Below are 21,846 nucleotides of genomic sequence, written 5' to 3' on the forward strand. Positions count from 1 at the left end.
GAGTTATTAGTGGTTATCATCTATTCTTTTCTTTGTCATATATATTTTTTTCTATAGTTCATCTTTTTAGCAATGGTTATTGAGTACCTACTGTGTGCCAGGCTTTATTCTAGGTGCTAGAGATATGTGAATAAACAAAACAGAACATCAAGTTTCCTGCCTTATGGAGCTCACAATGAGGAAGGTAAGCCAATCATGGAAAAGTAAAGACATAAATATGCAAGATAAATTTAGATCATATGCACTATAGTGGAAAAAACAATACCTAAAAATACTGGAGACTTACAATGTGTTTTTCTAAGCCCTTCACCTCATATAATATTAATACATTGAGTAAAACTGGCATATGTGGGGTGTGTGTGTGTGCATGTGTATGTATTTTAGATGGCAGATCATTACCATAAATCTTTCTCTACAGTGGTCAGGGAAGTCCTCTTGCAGGAAATGACACAGGAGTCAAGGTTTATGTGAAGGGAAGAAGACAACCAGAGAAGATCCAGGTTAAGGGCTTTCCTGGCAGAAGGAACAGCAAGTTTAAGTTCCCTGAGTACAAAATAGTTTTAGCGTATTCATGAAACGGAAGGAAAAAGACAAGCATAACTGAAATTTTGGGGAGCCAGGGGCAGAGTGGTCTGCAATAACACTAAAGATGTATGTTTTGTGACCAGGCCAGGTAGGATCTTGAAGGCCACAGTAAAGAGTTTAACTTTTATTCTAAGACATTACAAAGCCTTTAGATTTTAAGCAGGAGAGTGACAAGATCTGATTTCCACTGGTTTAGAGATCATGCTGCACAGTGTTTGGCAAGTGAATTTTAAGAGTGCAAACCAGAATCCAGAAGATGAGTTGAAAGTTTCCTGAGGTCATCCAAGTGAAAGGCGATGGCCCATTGGACCAGGCTAACAGCAGAATAGATGGACAGAAGTGGGGAGAGTTAGGATTCTATTGAAGTGACACTGTTTTTGCAGTTTTATGTAGGCTCTGTTCATTTTCCTTCATTTTATAAAATAAAAAGGATTTAGAAAATTCTTCTAAAACAGAATTTTAAAATATATCAGCCACACTTCAGGAGACCCAAATTGGAAAACAAGCAGGGAAGCCTAAGAATGATAGATCCTAAGAAGATGGAAGGCTAACCCTGGACTGTGATTTGGAGGCTCCAGGGAACTCTTAAGTACAGCAGATCCAGGCAATGTTTTTTCCAGCTGTTTCATTCTCTCCTCATCCCACCTCTGTCTTCACGCTCTCACTTAAGTATAAAGGCCTGAACTTTTGCCACAGCTGAGACTCATGGAAAAATTGACACCACTCACTGACACAGTGCCTGGGCCTGACTTACCAACATCCTACAGTTGGAATTTGAAGCTTGGGGGCCCTCTTTGCTAAAACCCGCCCACACTGCAAAGTTGAAGGCAGTTGCAAATGGGGTTTTACCAAAGGCTGTGGAGCCCATATTATTGATTGCTACACAAAGTCACTCTGTAATACTTCTTCCCCTGAGAGCCTGCCGTTTACTATAAGGAGTGACAGTGCCAGATATTTTCCTTAGCCTCACTTGAGCCAGGCTTCCCTGGTTGCTCAGCTGGTAAAGAATCCGCCTGCAATGCAGGAGACCCCAATTTGATTCCTGGGTCAGGAAGATCCCCTGCAGAAGGGATAGGCTTCCCACTCCAGTATTCTTGGGCTTCCATGGTAGCTCAGATGGTAAAGAATCCCCTGGAGAAGGGATAGGCTATCCACTCCAGTATTCTTGGGTTTCCCTGGTAGCTCAGATGGTAAAGAATCCCCTGGAGAAGGGATAGGCTATCCACTCCAGTATTCTTGGGTTTCCCTGGTAGCTCAGATGGTAAAGAATCCCCTGGAGAAGAGATAGGCTACCCACTCTAGTATTCTTGGGCTTCCCTGGTAGCTCAGATGGTAAAGAATCCACCTGCAATGCAGGAGACCTGGGTTCGATCCCTGGGTTGGGAAGATCCCCTGGAGGAGGGCATGGCAACCCAATCCAGTATTCTTACCTGGAGAATCAAATTGACAGAGGAGCCTGGTGGGCTACAGTCCAAGGGGTTGCAAAGAGTTGGACACGACTGAGCAACCAAACAACAGCACATGCCTTGCAGCCAGACCTCAAATCTCAGAGTATTGTCTTGGTTCTCAGATTTACTCCCTGATGACCCCAGGATGGCTGCCTCCATTTCCTAACTAGAGTTTCCTACAGTCTAGATTTTGCTGATTGAATTTTTATGATGTCATTTAGTGTGGCCCTCTGTTTTCTGTATTTCCTGTAAAATGATAGTTGTAAACCTCAACACATATAAACCTTGCAACAACCCAATGAGGCAGGGCTATTAAATGTCCCCATTTTACAATGGAATAATCAGCTAAGGCATAGAAAGTTTCTGTACTAGAGGTCACTTGGCCAGAATTTGCATCTAAGCAGATGCTTCTAACCTCTGCGCTGCACACAAGGAAATATATCAGCAAGACATTCATGCAGCCCACTTTGCTTGAACATTCTCCAGGAGCAGATGATTGGTTGGCTTGCAAGCCTAGAAATCAATTAAGTCAATTAGCAGCAGCTAGTGAGCATCTACAGCTTGTGCTGGGCTAAGCTGTGGGATGCAAAGAGTGACAAGATGAGGTTGAAGATGATGATAGCTGCCCTACCGAGCACTTCCTGTGTACCAGACCCTGCGCTCAGCGCTATGAATACAGAAGTGATCATCACAGTCAAAACGAGTTTCACTATGTATCAGTCTTGTGAGAGAAGAACCACAGTGTGTTAAGTGCTATAATGGGAATTGTTAAGAGCTGTGTAAGTCCAATCTAATGGTCACTAGCCCCATGGGGCTATTTCATTTTAAATTAATTACAATTAAATAACATTTAAAATTCAATCTGTCAGTCTCTGTAGCCACTTTTAAAATGCTCAATAACCACTTGTGGCTAGTGACTACCTATTGGATAGCACAGATTACAGAATGGAATCATTGAGCTAAGTTCTATGGGACAGTGCTGATTTAGATAATTGAGAAAGCACAGAGAAGAAACACCACCCTATCTGGACTTGTAGGTGAGGTGAGGGGTGAGGGAAGGGGTCCCAAACAAATGATATTATATTTAAGCTGAGACTTGAAGAATGAGTAATTTTAGTTCTTACTGTCCTCCTATCAGATGACTTTGTTGTTGTTGTATAGTCACTAAGTCATGTCTGACTCTTTGCAACCCCACATACTGTAGCCCACTATGCTCCTCTTGTTCAGGCAAGAATACTGGAGTCGATGTCCATTTCCTTCTCCAGGGATCTTCCCAACCCAGGGATCGAACCCACAACTCCCATATCTCCTGCACTGCAGGAGGATTCTTTACTGCTGGGCCATCAGGCATGTCTTATATACCTGTTTAATGAATGAGGAAATGGACTTTGAAAATTTACAAAATTTGCCCAAAATCTCAAGAAAAAATGTGAGCAGGAACATTTGATCCTAGATCTATAAAAAGAAAAAGAAAGTAAAGTTGCTCAGTCATGTCTGACTTTGGGACTCCACGGACTGTAGCCTACCAGACTCCCCCATCCATGGAATTTTCCAGGCAAGAGTACTGGAGCGGGTTGCCATCTCCTTCTCCAGGGGATTTTCCTGACCCAGTCCTAATCGAATGTGGGTCTCCTTCATTGCAGGCAGACACTTTACCATCTGAGCCACCAGGGAAGCCCAGATTTATCTGTCTGCTCAAAACACTAATACTTGAAATGCTAATTCTAGAAGTAAAGGAACCCTGGGCAAAAGAGACCTCTTTTAGAAGAAAGGGGTGACATCTTCACAAATATTGATTGAACACTTTGTGCTGTATTTCAAAGCACTCTGTAGGCACTGATGTCATGTGAGCAGTTTACAAAAACTGGGGCCTCTCACTACACAGAGTTTGTCATCTTACTGTGGAATGAGTACAGAAAAGTGAGTGTACTCTAAGTGCTATGGGAATCCCAAGGGGGTAGTGATGGCTTCCTGTGAAGACTCTTTGGAAAGAGAAAGAGTTAAAGGGATCTTGAAAGACATATGGGATGTGACTAGCTGGAGCATTCCAGGATGGAGGAAAGGCTTGTGGGAAAGCATAGGGTAAGGCGTACAATGCCAGTGCCAAGACTACAGGTAATACCTCCACCAGGTTAGAGATTTATTAAGATGAGATGACTCAGTCCTTTCTGCAGATATGGAACTTCATTGAAAATTCTTCTTGAACAACATTTATGGGTATGTCTATGAACCGATCAATTCAGGGGCAGGCCTAAGACTTCACGAATTTCTGCCTGATCTCTGAGACCATCAAAGATATCACAGCAGAGTCTGTCTCTTTCCATTAGGAAAGTCTTTGGGAATATGCAAAAGAGGTTTGGAGGGTGATGCTTCTTTGTTTTCAGAAAAATTGTGGTGCTTCCTTTGTCTCTCACCCCCATTTTCAAACCCTAAAATGGACACCAGCTCCAGAGAGGGAAGGACATTTAATCATAGGGTGCAAAATTAATTTGGGGAATTTTATATTTATTTATGTGTTTATTCATTTCTTTGGCTGTTCCAGGTCTTAGTTGTGGCATGTGGGATCTATTAATAATTCCCCAACCAGGGATCAAACCTGGACCCTCTTTATTGTGATCACGGGCTCTTAGACCCTGGACCACCAGGGAAGTCCCAGGGAATTTTAAATCAATATATTACTATGCACGTCACTTTATGGGAAAAACAATCCAATTAACAAAAAAATATGAATTGATTTGTGAATGGTATAGATATGATATATCAGTGCCATACAAACATTTTATATAGTAGCGTTCACTGTCCACAAACTGTCTATTGTTCCATTTTTTGTCTTAAATTATTTCATGTACATTTTTTTGCACATCAATATAGTCCAAATAGGGCCTCCCTATTTAGGAAGCTCAGGCAGTAAAGAATCTGCCTCCAATGGGGGAGACCTGGGTTTGATCCCTGGTTTGGGAAGATCCCCTGGAGGAGGTCATGACAACCCATTCTAGAATTCTTGCCTGGAGAACCAAAATGACAGAGGAGCCTGGTGGGCTACAGTCCATGGGATTGCAAAGAGTCAGACATGACCGAGAAACTAAGCATAGCACAGCATAGTCCAAATATTTCCTTTGGGTGATAGTCTATAACATAATCAGTCTTTGATTGTTGACTGTTGAATTTATTTCCTGCCACTATTAATATCAATGCACTGAATAGTTTTGTACAATCATTATTTAAGCTATACAATGTTTTAGAATATATTCCCCAAAGTAGGATGTCTGGGACATAGGTAATAATAATTGCATATTTCTTGTTAGCTGCTCTCTAAAAAGACTCTGCCAGTGTTCATTTGGTGTATTTATTCCCTCAAAGTGTCATCAACATTAGGTTTTGAATTATTCCTTTGCTTTCAATAATTTAAGGGATTTGGACTCCTGGAAAATCTCAGCCCTGTTAGGGACTTGACTTATCCCTTCTGCCTCAACTGCTTCATTGTGGAACGTAAATAATAAAACTACTTTTCTGGGTTGGGATTGAATGAGATAGTTCAGATGAAGCAGCTGGCACAATACACAGGTAGCCAGTGTCTACTCCATGTGCCTTAGGGAATTGGAGGTACCTTAGAGCTCTCACTCTGCATTTTCCTTTAATTGCTGCTGAGGTTATGCATTTTAGGGGGGTAATTATATATCATGGGAATACCCCTAGAATATTTAAGACCCCCAGCCTCCTCCTGTGCTCGTGCTAAATTACTTCAGTCGTGTCTGACTCTGCGACTTTTTGTGACCCTATGGACTATAGCCTGTGAGGCTCCTCTGTCCATGGGATTCTTCAGGCAAGAATACTGGAGTTGGTTCCCATTTCCTTCCTACTCTTCACCATCTCCTCTGTCTCACAGGATGCTCCAGTCTTGAACTAGAGTCCTTTTTATCATCCTTTGTTTGCCACCTGGTTCAAGGTGATGTCTGCCATCACCATGGCATCCAGACTTGAGGTCCAGTGTTAACTGGATGTAGCCTAGCATCCTCCTTACAAACCCAGAGTCCCAGACTTACAGAGTCTCTGAGTTTAAAAGAAACCACAATGGTTATTATCCAACTTTCCCATGGGCGCTCGACAGTTTCCAGTCTGCAGAAATGGTCTTCTTAAAATTGATTAAATGATGCCAATTGGATAAATGGGCTTCCCTAGTGGCTCAGTGGTAAAGAATCTGCCTGCAATGCAGGAGACCTGGGTTCAATCCCTGGGTCAGGAAGATCCCTTGGAGGAGGGCATGGCAACAAATTCCAATATTCTTGCCTGGAAAATTCCATGGACATTGGAGCCTGGCAGGCTACAGTCCATAGGGTCACAAAGAGTTGGATGCGACTGAAGCAATTGAGCAGTAGCAGCATTGGATAAATACTATGATGAATTTAAGGTGAGGCTAGAATTTGGTCTCTCTATTCTTGGTCCCCCAGGCAACACAGCATTCTCATCCACTATAGTCAATTCTCAAATAAATTATATTATCACTTAGCCAATTTGTGAAACATCTTTGAGAAACATTTTAGGTTCTGAATGTCATAATTAAACAGGATAGGCAGCAGTCTTCTGTTGATAGAACTCAGCATTTTATTTAATTGATTTTTCCCATATAGTTTATATAGTTATGAAAATCTAAAGTCTACTTCCTTCTAGTTAATAGATGGTGTCTAAAGCTAATAAATCAAGAAATAGAGATGAGTATATTATAAAAATGGAAACTATTACAAAAATAAGAAATACAAATATTGGGAGGCAAAAAGGAGGAGAGGATATGGGAGTTAGATTAAGAAAAGCAGAGCTGTATTATTTAATGTTAAAATGAGAGTCAGATGAAGAACAAAAAACCAGAAACTTAAAAATGGTATTCTTTAGAACGAGGTTGGATGGTGAGTAGGAAGAAAAATCTTACTTTTAACTTTAAACTCTTATATGGTTTGAAATTTTTTGACATATGTATGTTGCTTTTTCCTTTTTAAAAACTGCTTTATTGAGATTAATTTACATACCATTCCATTCACCCACTTAAAGTGTACAATTCAGTGTTTTCCAGCATATTCACAGAGTTGTACATCCATAACTGCTATCCATTTCAGAACATTCTCATCATCTCCCCCTAAATCTACCACCTAAATCTATTTTACCTAGTCCCTGGTGGCTCAGACGGTAAAAGAATCCTCCTGCAATGTGGGAGATCTAGGTTTGATCCCTGGGTTGGGAAGATTCCTTGGAGAAGGGAATGGCTACCCAAACCACTCCACTGGCCCAGAGAATTCCATAGACAGAGGAGCCTGGCAGGCTATAGCCCATGGGGTCACAAAGACTTGGACATGACTGAACAACTTTCACTTTCAGATCTATTACCTATTAGCAGTCACTCCTCATTTCCCCAGGAAGTCCTTCTCTCCCTAGCTCTAGAGAACCCCTAATCTATTTTCAGTCTCCATAGATTTGCTCATTTTGAATATTTAATATAAATGAAATCAAACAACTTATGGACTTTTGTATCTGGCTTTTTTTCAGTTAGCATAATGTTTTCAAAGTTCATCCATGTAATAGCAAGTACCAGTACTTCACTCTTTTTTATTGCTGAATAATATTCCATTGTTTGTATATACCACATTTGTTTATCAATTCATCAGTTAATGGAGAGTTGGATTGTTTTTATGAATTTTCCTGTGGATGCATGTTTTCGTTTCTCTTGGGCATATACCTGGCAGTGAAATTGCTGAGTTATATGGTAACTATGTTTAACCTTTTGAGGGAATTGTCAGAGCATTTTCTAAAGTAATTGCATCATTTTATATTCCCACCAGCAACTTGTGAGGTTCGCTTCTCCACGTCTTCACCAATACTTGCTATCTTTATAATTTTAGCCATCCTAGTGGGCCTGAAGTGGCATTTCATTGTGGTTGTGATTTACATTTTCCTAGTAGCTAATAATGTTGAGTATCTTTTCATATTCTTATTGGCTGTTTGTATTTCTTTGGAGAAATGTCTATTCAGTTCCTTTCCCCAATGCACATGTTATTTTCACCATTAAAAAATAGCATAAAATATCTTAAAACCTAGTAAGCAAATACTAAATGTTTAAGATGACAGTCTCTGAGTGAAGAAAATTGAGCTATTTCTTTTTTGCTTTTCCATTTTTTTCTAAAAATCTAAAACAAACATAACTTTTAATCATCAAATATTAATGTTTCCTTTTTCTTTATTTTTTTCTGATTTAAAAAAGTAACACAAGGAATTTCTTTAAAGGAGACACAATATTAACCTGAAAGCAATAATAGCTAATATTTTAACAGATTTCCCTCCAAGATATTTTACTAGACCTTCTATACTTTTTGAGGTTGTAGTGTATGTGCAAATTTAAATTATGCCTTTTGTTTTCATTCTAATGTAGTAAAGAAGCCCCTGCATGTTAAAGTTCTTTAGCTATTTCTTCTGAGAGTTTCTAAAGAAAATGCCACTATATCCTTTGGTGTGCAGAATGGCCATGAGAGAGGGCTCCTTTCTCACACTTGTTGCTTTAAAATTGAAAAACAGTGAAAGTGATAGTTGCTCAGTCATGTCCAACTCTTTGTGACCCCATGGACTAGTCCATGGAATTCTCCAGGCCAGAATACTAGAGTGGGTAGCCTTTCCCTTCTCCAGGGGAGCTTCCCAACCCAGGGATCAAACCTTTAAAATTAAGGGGAAAAATTAGGTTGCATACATACATACTGTCCCTTAACCTGTGGAAAACACAAACCCAGTAGAACTTGGAGAGGACATAGCCTGGTCCTTTGCTTCCGTCTGATGCTCTCTCCCCACTTAAAACAGGAAAAAAAAAAGAAAGGAGTCTTGTGCAGTAGGAAGAAGCTGGGCAACCTCTTCTAACTTATATCTTCATGGTGTGGCTTTGCCTTTGGTTTAAAGTATTTTCAAATCCCAAAGGTACCACCAATTCCTGTGTTTTTCCTTACAGAGTATTTGTACCAAAAAAAAAGTATATTTTCTTGTTTTCCCCATCCTCTTTCTCTTTCCCTTATTATAACTCTTTCTCCTGAAATCACTCATGCCATTAGGATAGGCTGACTGCAGACAGAGCTATGACTTAACGTTTCTTCTCATCCTTTTTTTTTTTTTCCTCCCAAAGCCTCCAAAGTTGCCAATTGCAGCCACTTCAAATGGAATCTGATTGCAGATTCCATTTCCTCCCATGATGATGGAATCAATAGCCCTCTCCTTGTGGTAAGAGCTAGGGAAAGATACTTTTTATATATTTGCTTCAAGTGTTCAATTTTCTGTAACAATATAGGCTGTTGACTTTTTATGTTCCCATGTATGACCACAAACACTTCCCAGATTGCAATACCATCTCAAACTACACACATACAACAGGCTGCTTCTAGTCTAAAAGTGTAGGGAAAACACCAGGACACAAGCATAAGAGAATAAATCTGACTACCAGCAATGCTCCCCAGGTCTCCAATCACAGCTGTGCAAAAATAAACTTAAGATGAATGATTCATCTTTAATTCAGCACATTGGGAAGAAAATACAATGCTCACTGACACCCATGCTCCCCTCTTCTTCCTAAGGACAGCACTTAGACATAGCTTTCTAGGCTTCATGCTGGTAGGTGGGACCATGGACCAAGTTCTGCCCATTGGGATATGGGTGGATGCAATATTTGCCACTTCCATAGCTGGAATCTTAAATCTTTTGCCCTCTCTCCCAGTATAGTAGGGATTTTGGAGGCCACCTGTTGAAGATAAGATGCTACCAGATGGAAGCACCCAAGGTCCCTGAATGCAGGAAGCCAGTCCCACTACCATATTGAACAGAATCATGAACAAGAAATGAACCTTTGTTATAGTAGTCCACATTACCTGAGGATTGGGGCTTGTATCTTACATCATTTGCATACCCTGATTAACACATTTTCTTTTTCTATCTCCCACCCCAGTAAAATATTCTAGGTTGCTGTGATAGCTTATAGACAATGTCTTTAAAAAGGGATCACGATAAGGGCTCCATTTTGCTAGCCACGCATTCAAATTCAAATATTACCAAGAGGAGACACTTGCTAGTAAGGTTCTGCCTAAATGGCTTCAAGTCTGGGAGAGTCCAAAATTTTGGAGGGGAAATAAAAGCAAAAATCAACACTGTCTTTCTGGTGCATTCACATGGTGAGGTGTTGTGGGGAGCCAGAGAAATCTTAGTGAGGGCTTCACTGGTTGACTGAAGTTAACGTTCGCTTCTCTTCATCAACTATGTATTATGTCATTAGCATCTTGGCCCTGCCAGCTGCCTCTCCACATGGCGTGCGAGCTCATCTCACTCAGGCTGTTAGTACCTGAGCCCTTCCTGAAATGGCTACAGGAAGGCATCACTTATACCAAGGGCATCTTGGGTGGCCAGTCATTGCCTCTATTTAGGAAACTCAAGTGTCTTTGTTGACTTCAGTACCTTTCCTTCTTTTTCAACCTTACTTGTAGATCCCATTGTTTCTTGGTATTGTTTCTAGACCTGTCACCCTTTTTTATACACTTTTATTTATTTATTTATTTATTTATTTATTTTTGGCTGGGCTGGGTCTTCATTGCTATGCTCAGGCTTTCTCTGGTTGCAGTGACCAGGGGTTACTCTGCAGTTGTGGTGCATAGGCTTCTTGCTGTGGTGGCTTCTCTTTTTACAGACGGGCTCTAGAGTGCAAGGGCTTCAGTAGTTGCAGCGTGTGGGCTCAGTACTTGCTGTGTGAAGCCTCTAGAGTGTCGGCTCAGTAGTTGTGGTGCATGGGCTTAGTTGTTCTGAAGTACGTGGGATCTTTCTGGACCAGGAATTGAACCCATGCCCCTGCATTGGCAGGCAGATTCTCAACCACTGGACCATCAGGAATGTCAACCTGTCATTCTTTTATTGTGTCCCATTTCAAGTGTGCTCATTATCGATGAGAAACTTATATGTTTCAAGAAGGTAGGACACAAACCGAGTATTTCACATTTTAGAACAAAGCAGACTTTGACATAAAAAACTGGTGCTTAGTCATGAAAAGTCCAGAGCCCATTCTGTTGACCACTTCCTAATGTAGGGATAAGATGGCAGCCCTAGCTTTTGTTCCTGGTTCTATAGCTGGTTTTTTTGACTTTAGATAGACTATTCTAACACACTGTTCCTTGGGGTATAATCATCGCAATAGGTTTTGTGAAGTTTTGAGGAACACTGCTGATTCATTTCTGTCTTCTTCCTCTACTTGAAGCTTTTCAATAGTATCTCCAGCCAAAAGGGATTTCTTTCTCTCTTATGAATTATGAAGTCCTTGTCATTCAGGTTCTTTAAAACCCAAGTTTGGACTTGATATACAAACTGTGTGTATGAATTTTACATGCCTTTAGTATGCTTTCTTAAATGCAGCTGGATTCTCTGTGCCATCCTACCAATTCTCTGTCTTTCCTTCTTTATTCCCTTCATTCTGCTATTCTTTTGTTTCTTGTTCAGTCTTCACATTGAATACTATTAAGCTTACGTTGTTTTTGCAATTTCTGGGCAAAGTGAACATTCACTTAGAAAAGATATATGTGTGAGGTCTGTAACAAGAAAAAAAACTGTTGAAGAGAAAAAGAGTAACTGAACTCCACAGAAAACAGACGGCACAGGCTAGCAGAAATTAGAAGTTGAAAAGGCATATGTATTTTTTAAACGTAAAAACAACATAAAATCAAAACATTTTTTAATCTTAGACTTCCCTTACCCTAGCACAGGCACTTTTCAATTGTTTTCTTTTAGTAGTTGCTCATGTGCACATTTTCCCACATAATTATAATCTCAATGCCTGTAATTTTGTATTTTCGTATGAATTTGTTACAGAAATCTTTCTTAACTCTTTCATAGTTTTTAGATGAGTTATCAGATATTTGGACAAACATTTTTAGGGTCAGATCTGAATGCCTGCTAACAGTGGGCCTCCAGTTTTCATATTGTTTCTGGCCAAAGGATGGAAACAGTAGCTGGTGTCTTGAGAGGATGATACCAACATCCAGGCAAACAGTAATGAGTTAAATAGGGCTTGTAGGTGCTGGAGTTGCATGTTTTCCGATAGAAAAAAAAAAAAAAACCTTAGGAAAAAGTACCTAGATGTTGGGAATTGCTTGAGAAGGACTGAGACACATGTGTACCTCTTCTAAAGAGTTCTGAGTCCTTAATATTCACCCCCTCCAAGTCTTGCACTGTTTATGTGTTGCACAAGGCATATAAGGATCATAGATTATCAGGCTTGTAAGTGACCTTTCCCAGAGCATCTCATGATACACACATGAATCTGAATTCAAAGAATCTGGAGCCAAGAGAATGCAGACTTCACTGCTGCTGGGACAGAGGTGGGATGAGAAAGTAGGCCTAGGGCCCCTAGTTCAGTGCTGTAGGATTAAGGAAGAAAGGATGCAGCAGGACAAGAAAACAAAGCTAGAGGAAAGGAAGATGGTACAGGGGGAAAGAAGAGATGGAAGGGAGTTGGGGGTGAGGTTTTCAAGCCTCTGCTAATTTTAAGAGCAAACCTGAAATTAGAGAGTATAAGGTCCCCTGGGTAAATGCACCCTCTGAAATGAGCACCTCAATTTATACAGGGGAGTCAGCTAAGCATTTAACTTATCTGCTTAGAAATGAAGTTTCTAGAAAGAGAGGACAATGTGATGAAAGACGCCCCTTCAGGAGTCATGAGGGATGCAACCTCCTACTTTACTGTTTGATGTCCATGGAGGCAGTGCATGCCTTTCATGTGGCTTCTTGAGAATTTTTCCTTGAAAACTAAGTAACAGATGAAATGCTAGAAATACCCATGGTTGACCAATGTGCCCCAAATTCCCTCTAACACCCTTCTAGGTATTTATTGGACTTCAATTTGCCCTTGCGATATCATCAAAGAAAAGGTTAAATATGCATTAGCAATATGGATAAACTTAACTTCCTTCATTTCATAGAGAGATTCAGAAAGGGCTTGTAACTAATCCAAAGTTCCATAACTTAGCCATGCAGAAAGAGAAAGGTCGTGAGAGGCAGATGGAGGTATCTGATGTATGAGTGAAGGCTTCTCAGACCTTCTAATTTGGCCCAGCTGCCAGCGGCCACCTAAATGCAGCCAATTGAGTGACTCTAGCCAAGGCCCAGCTGAGCCCAGTTGACTCACAGACTCATGAGAAATAATAAATGGTGGTTGTTTTAGGCTATGAGTTTAGAAGTGGTTTGCTATGCAGCAATAGATAATTGAAGTCATAACTTAGAACAGCAACCATGTATTATTTCTCCCAAATCTTTGAGTTGGGTGGGTGGTTCTGCCGATCTGAACCAAGCTTGGCAGATCTCATTTGAACTTATTTGTACCTCTGCAGTCAACCTGTGGCTGGTCAAGGATGACCTCAACTGCAATGACTCAGCTCTATTCCACAGGGTCTTTCATCCTTCAATGGGCTTGTTCTCCTGGTGATGGCAGAATTCCAAGAACAGAAGCAGAAATGCACACAATTAAAAAAAAATAGACTTCTTCATTTTTTAGAGCAGTTTTGGTTCATAGCGAGTTTGAAGGGAAGGTTCAGAGATTTCTCATATACCACCTGTCCCTACACATGCATAGCCTCCTCCATTATCAACATCCCCCACCTGAGGGGCACATTTGCTACACCTGGTGAACCTACACAGACACCATCGTTATCACCAAAGACCATGGTTTACATTAGGCTTCATTCTTAATGAATTTTAAGGTTTTGGACAAATGTATAATGACATCTTCATTGTTAAAGAATCATACAGAGTAGTTTCTCTGTCCTAAAAATCCTCTGTGCTCTGCCTATTCATCCCTCCCTCCCCCTAACTCTGACAGCCACTGATCTCTTTACTGTCTCCATAGTTTTGTTTTCTCCAGAATATCATGTGGTTGGAATCATACCATAGGTAGCCCTTTCAGACTGAGTTATTTCACTTAGTAATATGCATTTAAGTTTCTTCCATGTATTTTCATGGCTTGATAGCTTGTTTTTTTTTTTTTAAAGCACTGAATAATATTCCATTTTACCACAGTTTTTCCATTTACCTACCAAGCAAGTCTTGGTTTACTTCCAAGTTTTTGTGATTTTGAATAAAGCTGCTACAAACATCCACATGCAGGTTTTTGTATCGACATAAGTTTTCAGCTCCTTAGGATATATACTAAGGAGTATGATTGCCAAATTACATGGTAAGAGTATGTTTAATTTTGTAAGGAAGTGAAAAACTGTTGTTCAAAGTGGCCAGTGAATTTTGCATTCCCACCAGCGATGAATGAAAGTTCCCTTTGCTCCACATTCTCGCCAGCATTTGGTTTTGTCAGTGTTCTGGGATTTTGAAAATTTTAATAGATGTGTAATGGTATTTCCCTGTTGACAAACATTTTTCAAACTTCCATTTACATCAAGTCTGCTACTGTTCCACTGATCAAAGTAAAGCATATGAGTGAACACAGAGTGGGAGGGGACTACAAAGTTAGAAAAAAAGGACATGGCTAAAGGGAAGTCATTAACTGGAGCCATTAATGCTATTAAATCTCTTATAAGAAATCTACGCCTGTTTCTCATAGGGGAGTACTAAATAACATTATTAAGATTTTGGACTAAGATCTGAAATCAGTTGGAAAAATTATACTCGAAATCAAGTAAAACAATTAGACAAGCATTATCTGATTTTTAAATATTTCCAGAGTTTATGGCCAAGCCACTATTGCTAATGGTTCAGTTCAGTCGCTCAGTCTTGTCTGACTCTTTGCGACCCCATGGACTGCAGCATGCCAGGCCACCCTGTCCATCACCAACTCCCGGAGTTTACTTAAACTCATGTCCATTGAGTCGGTGATGCCATCCAACCATCTCATCCTCTGTTGTCACCTTCTCCTCCTGCCTTCAATCTTTCCCAGCATCAGGGTCTTTTCAAATGAGTCAGTTCTTCGCATCAGCTGGCCAAAGTATTGAAGCTTTGCAAAGCTTCAGCATCAGCCCTTCCAATGAATATTCGGGACCGATTTCCTTTAGGATGGACTGGTTGGATCTCCTTGCTGTTCAAGGGACTGTCAAGAGTCTTCGCCAACACCACAGTTCAAAAGCATCAATTCTTTGGCACTCAGCTTTCTTTATTGTCCAATTCTCACATCCATACATGACTACTGGAAAACTCATAGCACCTAGAATCCTGTTTAATAGTGTTAGCTCTCTATATAGCCAGTGGGCATTCTGCTTTGTGATTTTACTCTGGAAACTGATGGCTGTTGGCATCTGTGCTTTACAGGACGGAATCAAACAGGCTCTTAATGGAAAAGGAGGACAGGTATGTACATGTGTGTGTGTCCATTTGTAAGTAGCATAGGTGACCACATCTGAGCCGTTATTTTATCTGTTTTTATCTCCTCTGTGGTCCCAGGAAATATCGAGAACTTTGTATTTTCACTTATCATTACCTCTCTGGGAAGCGGATTTGTTTTCTACTCCTTGGATTTCAGAACAAATATCTGAGAAGCAGAGGAGAAACTGGGATTACCATCCCCAGATCCCAGCAGTCTGCTACTTAGAGCGGTATGCTGCTGCCCTCTACACGGTGATTCACACCAGGCAGATGAAGGGTTCTTTGATCTGTGTCTCTTTCCTCCACCCAGGCCTCTTTAGACCCAAACTGAACTTTGTTAGTCCAGCATTTCTGGGAATCAAGGAACCTGTGTTCTGGCCTGTGGGTCATTTAATATTTTGGGGTCTCAGTTTTTACTTCTGTGAAGTGATCATGCTGGACTAGATTTGTGTTCCTGCTTTTGAGCTTTGAAGAGCCTAGGATGCTAAATCCAGACACAAGTCACAGGGTCCTAAACAAGTGATGCCCTAAAACTCCCAGGGGTGGCCTGACACATCTGGGAGCGGTATGCTAGAAAGTTTAACAGATATGTGTTACCAAGAAATTATTGCCCTCCATTCTGAACTGGGAAGTACAAGATTTCAACTCAAAAAAGAGGTTTTTTCATTTGCTAAGAACTAACAGTATCCTTTCAAACAAATTCATTTTGGCTCACCCGTTAGACGGTATTTGAGGATAAGGACATGAAAGGTTGGTTTTCTTGGGACAGAATGTATCCCACTTTACCCACGAATGTTTGTTTTTTAAATAAGGGTAAAGGGGAAGGATCCGCCTGCAATGAAGGCGACGCGGGTTCGACCCCTGAATGGGGAAGATCCCCTGGAGAAGGAAATGGCAACCCACTCCAGTATTCTTGCCTGCAAAATTCCACGGATAGAGGAGCCTGCGGGCTACAGTCCATAGGGTTGCGAAGAGTTGGACACGACTGAGCGACTAAGCAACAAGGTGGAAGGAAGTGGTGAGGGGTGTGAAATACCACTTGCTATGATCCGGCTGGGAGAGATCTGCTACCTTTTCGGTTCCAATTAAGTATATGTAGGTATAGCTTCCATGATAGCAGCTCCCTCTCTCTCCCCCAGACCCAAGAGAGTCCTTTAGACCTGGCGGGTGTTCTCTCCGCGGCTGGGCTGACGTCGGGTGAGGTTACGAGGGCCCCACGCCCACTCAGCGCTGTCAGTAAGATTTGGCCCGAACCCTCATCACCCACCATCAGTGCCTGACGTCCCTCCAGCCTTCTCTCTCCCAGCACCCCTTCTCCTACCTATTTCTACACCTGTTGGGTAAGTCTTACTTCCTGGGAACATGTGCTGTCTTCAGACTGCCTCGGCCCTTCCTGGTTAAAGTGGGGGGTTCGGCGCAAGCAGAGTCCAGCGGGCAGGAGACCAGGTGTCGAAGAGTTTGGTGGCCTGAGGAAGCGGGAGCCCTGTCCCAAACACAGCCCTGTTTCCAGGGGCTGCAAGACTTTGAGCACCGCCGGGAAGCCCTTGGCTAGCCCTGCAAGAAGCGGCTAGATCTAGGGGCCCACTCCACCCCCGCTCTCTGTCTTAGGCACGCGGCGGCGGGACCAAGCGCCTGGTCCCCAACATCGACTCGGACGCCCAGTCTTACTGCGGTACAGGCTCCCGCCGCCGCAGCTGCAAACCGGTCTGGCTTTCCTGCAGGGCGTGCGGGGATGGAGCGAGGGGGTGGAGAGAAAAGGGGAAGAGCCTGGGCGGCCGGCGGGCGGGGCCTGCAGCCTCTCAGAGCCGCGGCCGCCACCGCGCAGCCCGCTCTCTCCGCGCCTCGCTCCGACTCCGGCGCGCTCTGCGCAGGAACCTGCGCCCAAGCCCGGGGGCGCCCTGCTCCTTAGTCCTCGGCCCCCGACCCCGAACGCGCCGCGGCCAGAGTGCGCCCGGCGGTGGAGCCGCTCCGAGCAGCGGGGGCTTTGGCGGCCGCTCGGGTCTCCATCTGGCCGGAGGACCCGCGCGGAAGGAAGGGGAAAGCGGAGACACACTCCGGACGCGGCGCGCGCGCATTGCACACTCGCAGCTGCGCGCCCCCGCTGAGGCGCGTCCCGGGCGAGTTTGGTCCCGCGGCTCGGGCCCCGGCACCTGCCCGCTCCGCGCGCTGCGCCCGGGCCCCGCCCCGCCGACCCCCCCCGCCCCTTGCCTGCGCGGCTCTCCTTTCGACCCGGAGAAGAGACAACGTGCCGATAACTTACAAGCTGTGGCGCAACTGGTCTCGACACCGGAGGTGCCCGGAGGCTGTCCCGGTGAGGTAAGTTTCCTGCGCGTCCCCTGCCCCTCCTCCCGCGACCCTCCTTTTGGACTCGAGCTTGGGGGCTCTGAGTCTCGGATGAATCCTGGCCATCTCTCGACGCTCTGACTTTGTCCGTCTGGTGCTGGAGGTAGGGTGGAGGGGGTTCGCGTGGCCGCCGAAGCGGGACCTTCATTCCCCCGGGCCACGGCTGCGCGCTCCCCGCGGGCACCCACTCCGCTTACCACCCGGATCCCCGGGGCTGCAGTGGCACTGGGGATCACTCTGGGTTCACTTGAGCCGGAGCCCCCTTCCCTTTTTCTGGGTAGCCAGCTGAGTTTGGCTGCAAAAAGAGAGCTCTCCCACCACCCTCCCCGGGTATTAAACAGCGGCGAACTTGTTCGGCGCCCCTGGGATCTCAAGAGGGGCTTGCGAGTCGGTGTTCTGGTCATTTCTGGCGCCGGAGCCGGATTGAACAGGTGCGGCGTGGTTTCAACCTAAATGCAGCAATATACAGACTTCTGCGTTTCCCCTGCTTCTCTTCCCCAGACGGGTCAACGTGACGCTTCAACAGCTGGGACGGGGCGGGGGTGGGAGTGTGGGGGCACCGGAGAGGGAGAATTCCACTTTTTGATTTGCTAAACCGGTGCCAAGAGTCACCAAAACAGAAGACAACAAATGGCAGCTTATCGTTCATCTATGCAGATGAGCCTGTTGTCAGTTCTTACCAACCCCTCCACCCCCACCCCCAACTCGCTTGTCTCTGGTGCCCGGCATGGTTGGATGGAAACCTGTTCCAGAGTTGTTTGGATAGGCTGATGAATTTTTCCTTCTGATCAACTGAAATCTGGGTTCTCAGCAAGGAATTGCTAGTTACTCTGATTTTTTTTTTTTTTTAAGGCAGCTAGCGTGTTGCAGACCAAAAATACTGCGCACCCCACTCCCCCACCCTTCTATTTTTCTATGACATTCTCGGCCTGCCAGGGGCCCTAGCTCTGAGGTGAGTGACCCTTGGGAGGCCGGTTGGGCCTAAGAATGTGCTAGTCACTCGCAAAGAAGCAGCAGTCTCCCCGTCAGTCCTACTGAGCATGGGTTTGGGTAACCCTTGTTGCCCTTTCCGTGAAAAGCATCCACCCAGACTTCTGTCTCTTCTATGTAAAGGCTGAAGTACTGGGAGTGGAGAAAAGCCAAAGGGTTGGATTCCTTACCACTTTTAATGTGATGAAGTATAATAGTGTTCACGGAAGCTTTTGTCAGGGCATTTCCAGTCGAAAGGAGGCCCTAGAAATAAACCTTTCTCAGGTAAGTCCTTGCCAGTGGGAAGTTGAGTAAGCAGCAAGCATGATCTCTGAGCTGAGGGAAATGGTGCCTTCTGTGGAGACTTAGGAAAACTGATGAGAAAGCTGGTAAGACTGAGACTGATGCATAATGACGTGTTAGTTGAGGAGGAACACTTTAAAAAATGAATAAAATCTTGTTATATCTTTGTTCAAATAAGACTAGAGGGACTTGGTAATACCTCACATTTGCATCAATGCCTTGCTTTATAAATGCTTTTTCATATTCTCTGAAAGGGCTATCCTGGTGGCTCAATGGTAAAGAACCCGCCTGCCAATGTAGGAGGCTCAGGTTCGATCCCTGGGTCTGGAAGATTCCCCAGATAAGGAAATGGCAACCTGCTCCAGTATTCTTCACTGGGAAATCCCATGGACAGAGGAATCCCATGGGCTATAGTCCATGGGGTTCCAAAAGAGTCAAATTTGAGTTAGCTACTGAAACAACAACAACATTCTCTGAAAAACTTTTAATTCTGACCATTTCTGGGGGAGGTAGGGCAAAAATTATTAACCAGATATTCACAAGAGGAATGTGAGGCTCACAGCTTTAATGACTTATCAAGGTAACATGTGGCTGGAATTAGAGTTGAAGCCAGGTTGTCTGAAATCACCACCACCACCATCCACCCACTGCTAGTTCTGTACTTGTATAAGGTTTTTACAATGGCCAGACATTTCTGCATTTATTGTGGTTTGCACTGTCTCACTGTGAATTACTGTTCAAATTTCAACAGATGAGAAAACTGAGGTTTAGACAAGTGATTAGAGTTTTGTGTAGTATCATGTCTAATCTAGTAGAGTTTACAAGACTAGAACTCAGAGCTCTTGATGTCTAGTCCTTTGCTTTGTAGACTGTGACATTGTTTCACTTCTGACAACAATGAGGAGACATCATTGGATACAATACATTGGGGACTATTAAGCATGCTTCCTGGTGACCTGGGTTCTAGTTCTGGCAGTATACTTGACGGTGTGTTTTTGTTTAGTTTCTAAGTCCTGTCTGGCTCTTTTGTGACCCCATGGACTGTAGCCCACAAGGCTCCTCTGTTCATGGGATTTTCCAGGCAAAAACATATGGGAGTGGGTTGCCATTTCCTACTCCAGGGATTTTAGCTGTATAACCTGGACCAAATCCTACTACCTTTGAGCCTCAAGTCTCTCACATATAAAACAAGAAGTTTGTATTGAGTTATTTTTCTCTTTCTGGTTTTAGCATTCTATAATGCTTATCAATATATTTGTAATCCAATATAATCATTTCTCTAGGGGAAAGAAAAATTTTCACCCTGTATTAACTGATAGGTAATCCGAATTACCTATTCCACTTGTAATTTATTTCCCCTTCATCACATACCACTTAATGAGGTGGTTCAGATGGTGAAGAATCTGCCTGCAGTGTAGGAGACTTGGGTTTGATCCTTGGGTTGGGAAGATCCCCTTGAGAAGGGAATGGCTACCTACTCCAGTGTTCTTGCCTAGAGAATGTCGTGGACAAAGGAGCCTGGTGGGCTACAGTCCATGGGGTCACAAAGAGTCAGACATGACTGAGCGATTAACACACACTTCCCCTTCATCACATACCACTTAATGAGGGGAAAGAAAATTCCAAGGGCACTTTAGCTTAGCATCTATATTATTTAGTATTATTGTTTTATTTGGAAATATTCTCAGGGGCTGAACTACTCTAAAATACATGTCAAGATTTACCTGAATATTATAGACTGTCAATTCATACCTTCATTTATTTTTTTGGCTTTGGGATTTGATATAGTAAGTAGTCAATAAAGAGTTGAATGAAGGAGGAAAACAAAGCATCTTATCATCCTTAGAAAGCATCTCATCTGTAAATTCCCAGCATCTGCTGACCCATAAGGTAATTTACCTGTGAGAGGTGCGCCTCCTGAAGCTGGCAGGTGCATGTTGTGTCTTTCCTTCCCGAATACATCATATAAAGATGAGTTTTTATTTCTTGGTGTAGACTATAAACTGACATCATCTATGTCCTTCTCTTTTGCTTGCCTCTCGCCTGCCTTAGTTGTTAGTAATGTGCAAATGGCTGAAATATACATTCGTAGAAATTGACTTGTGCCCTTTCCTGAAAGAATATGTCTTGAGATGAAGATACCAACCATTCTTATATTTGGGTAAATTTCAGTATATGCTAATACTGACTCGTGGTTTCAGAGGAGGAACCTAATTAACAAAACCAACCTAGTTTCTGTTCCCTCTAAGAATCCTCTTCTCTTTCCACTCATCCTTCCTATATGCACAAAAGAGTGTTTTAACTTATAGAAGAATGATGACAAATAATTAGAATGGGTCTTACTGATTCAGCCATGGGGGACTGCGGTAGATTTCTTTCTGAAAAAGAATTCAAATATTAACTAGTTCAGAAACTTGGGCCTTTTATGGGTAAAATAGCTGAGGCTTGGAGAGGTGAATTGACTTGCTTGTAGTCTCACAGATGTTTAGCAGAAAGACTACGGCTAATGTGAAATTCTTAAGATTCTTACTCAAGGTTTTACTAGGGGTTCTATGGTGAGAGTGCATTTTTGACTTCTAGAAATCATAGAGATTAACAGGAAATTTCTGTTTACTAGTAATTATTCATTAGGTGTCACATTTTTAATGGTTTCGTGTTTATATTTTTACATCTTCTTGTCCAAACAGATAATAAAGGAGACAATGTGCATATTCATCCATTCACTATGATTCTCTTGGCTTATATATATCACTAGACTCAGAATTAGTACTTTGCTTCAACTAGTGCTTGGGGAGAAGGAACTATTTGAATAGAAATACAAATGTATGGTAGTTTTCCAGAT

The 21,846-nt window shown here is 42.8% G+C and overlaps 1 protein-coding gene across 7 annotated transcripts in view; it reads left to right on the forward strand.

The window, feature by feature from the left end:
- Positions 1 to 21,846, forward strand: part of PIP5K1B (phosphatidylinositol-4-phosphate 5-kinase type 1 beta) — a 521,283-nt gene that overhangs the window by 153,578 nt on the left and 345,859 nt on the right. For 2 of the 7 annotated variants that reach the window (XM_081503744.1, XM_081503715.1), the window contains exon 1: positions 17,170 to 17,705. The exons of 3 other annotated variants lie outside the window; for them this stretch is intronic. The gene's annotated coding sequence lies outside the window, so the exon portion shown is untranslated. Of the gene's footprint in view, positions 1 to 15,335; positions 15,375 to 17,159; positions 17,706 to 21,846 lie in introns of those variants that run through there. 2 more of the 7 variants (XM_081503760.1, XM_081503687.1) reach the window with 2 other exon arrangements.

The sequence above is a fragment of the Giraffa tippelskirchi genome, chromosome 1, assembly GCF_054371585.1.
Source record: "Giraffa tippelskirchi isolate mGirTip1 chromosome 1, T2T-mGirTip1v1.2.pri, whole genome shotgun sequence".
NCBI lineage: Eukaryota > Metazoa > Chordata > Mammalia > Artiodactyla > Giraffidae > Giraffa > Giraffa tippelskirchi.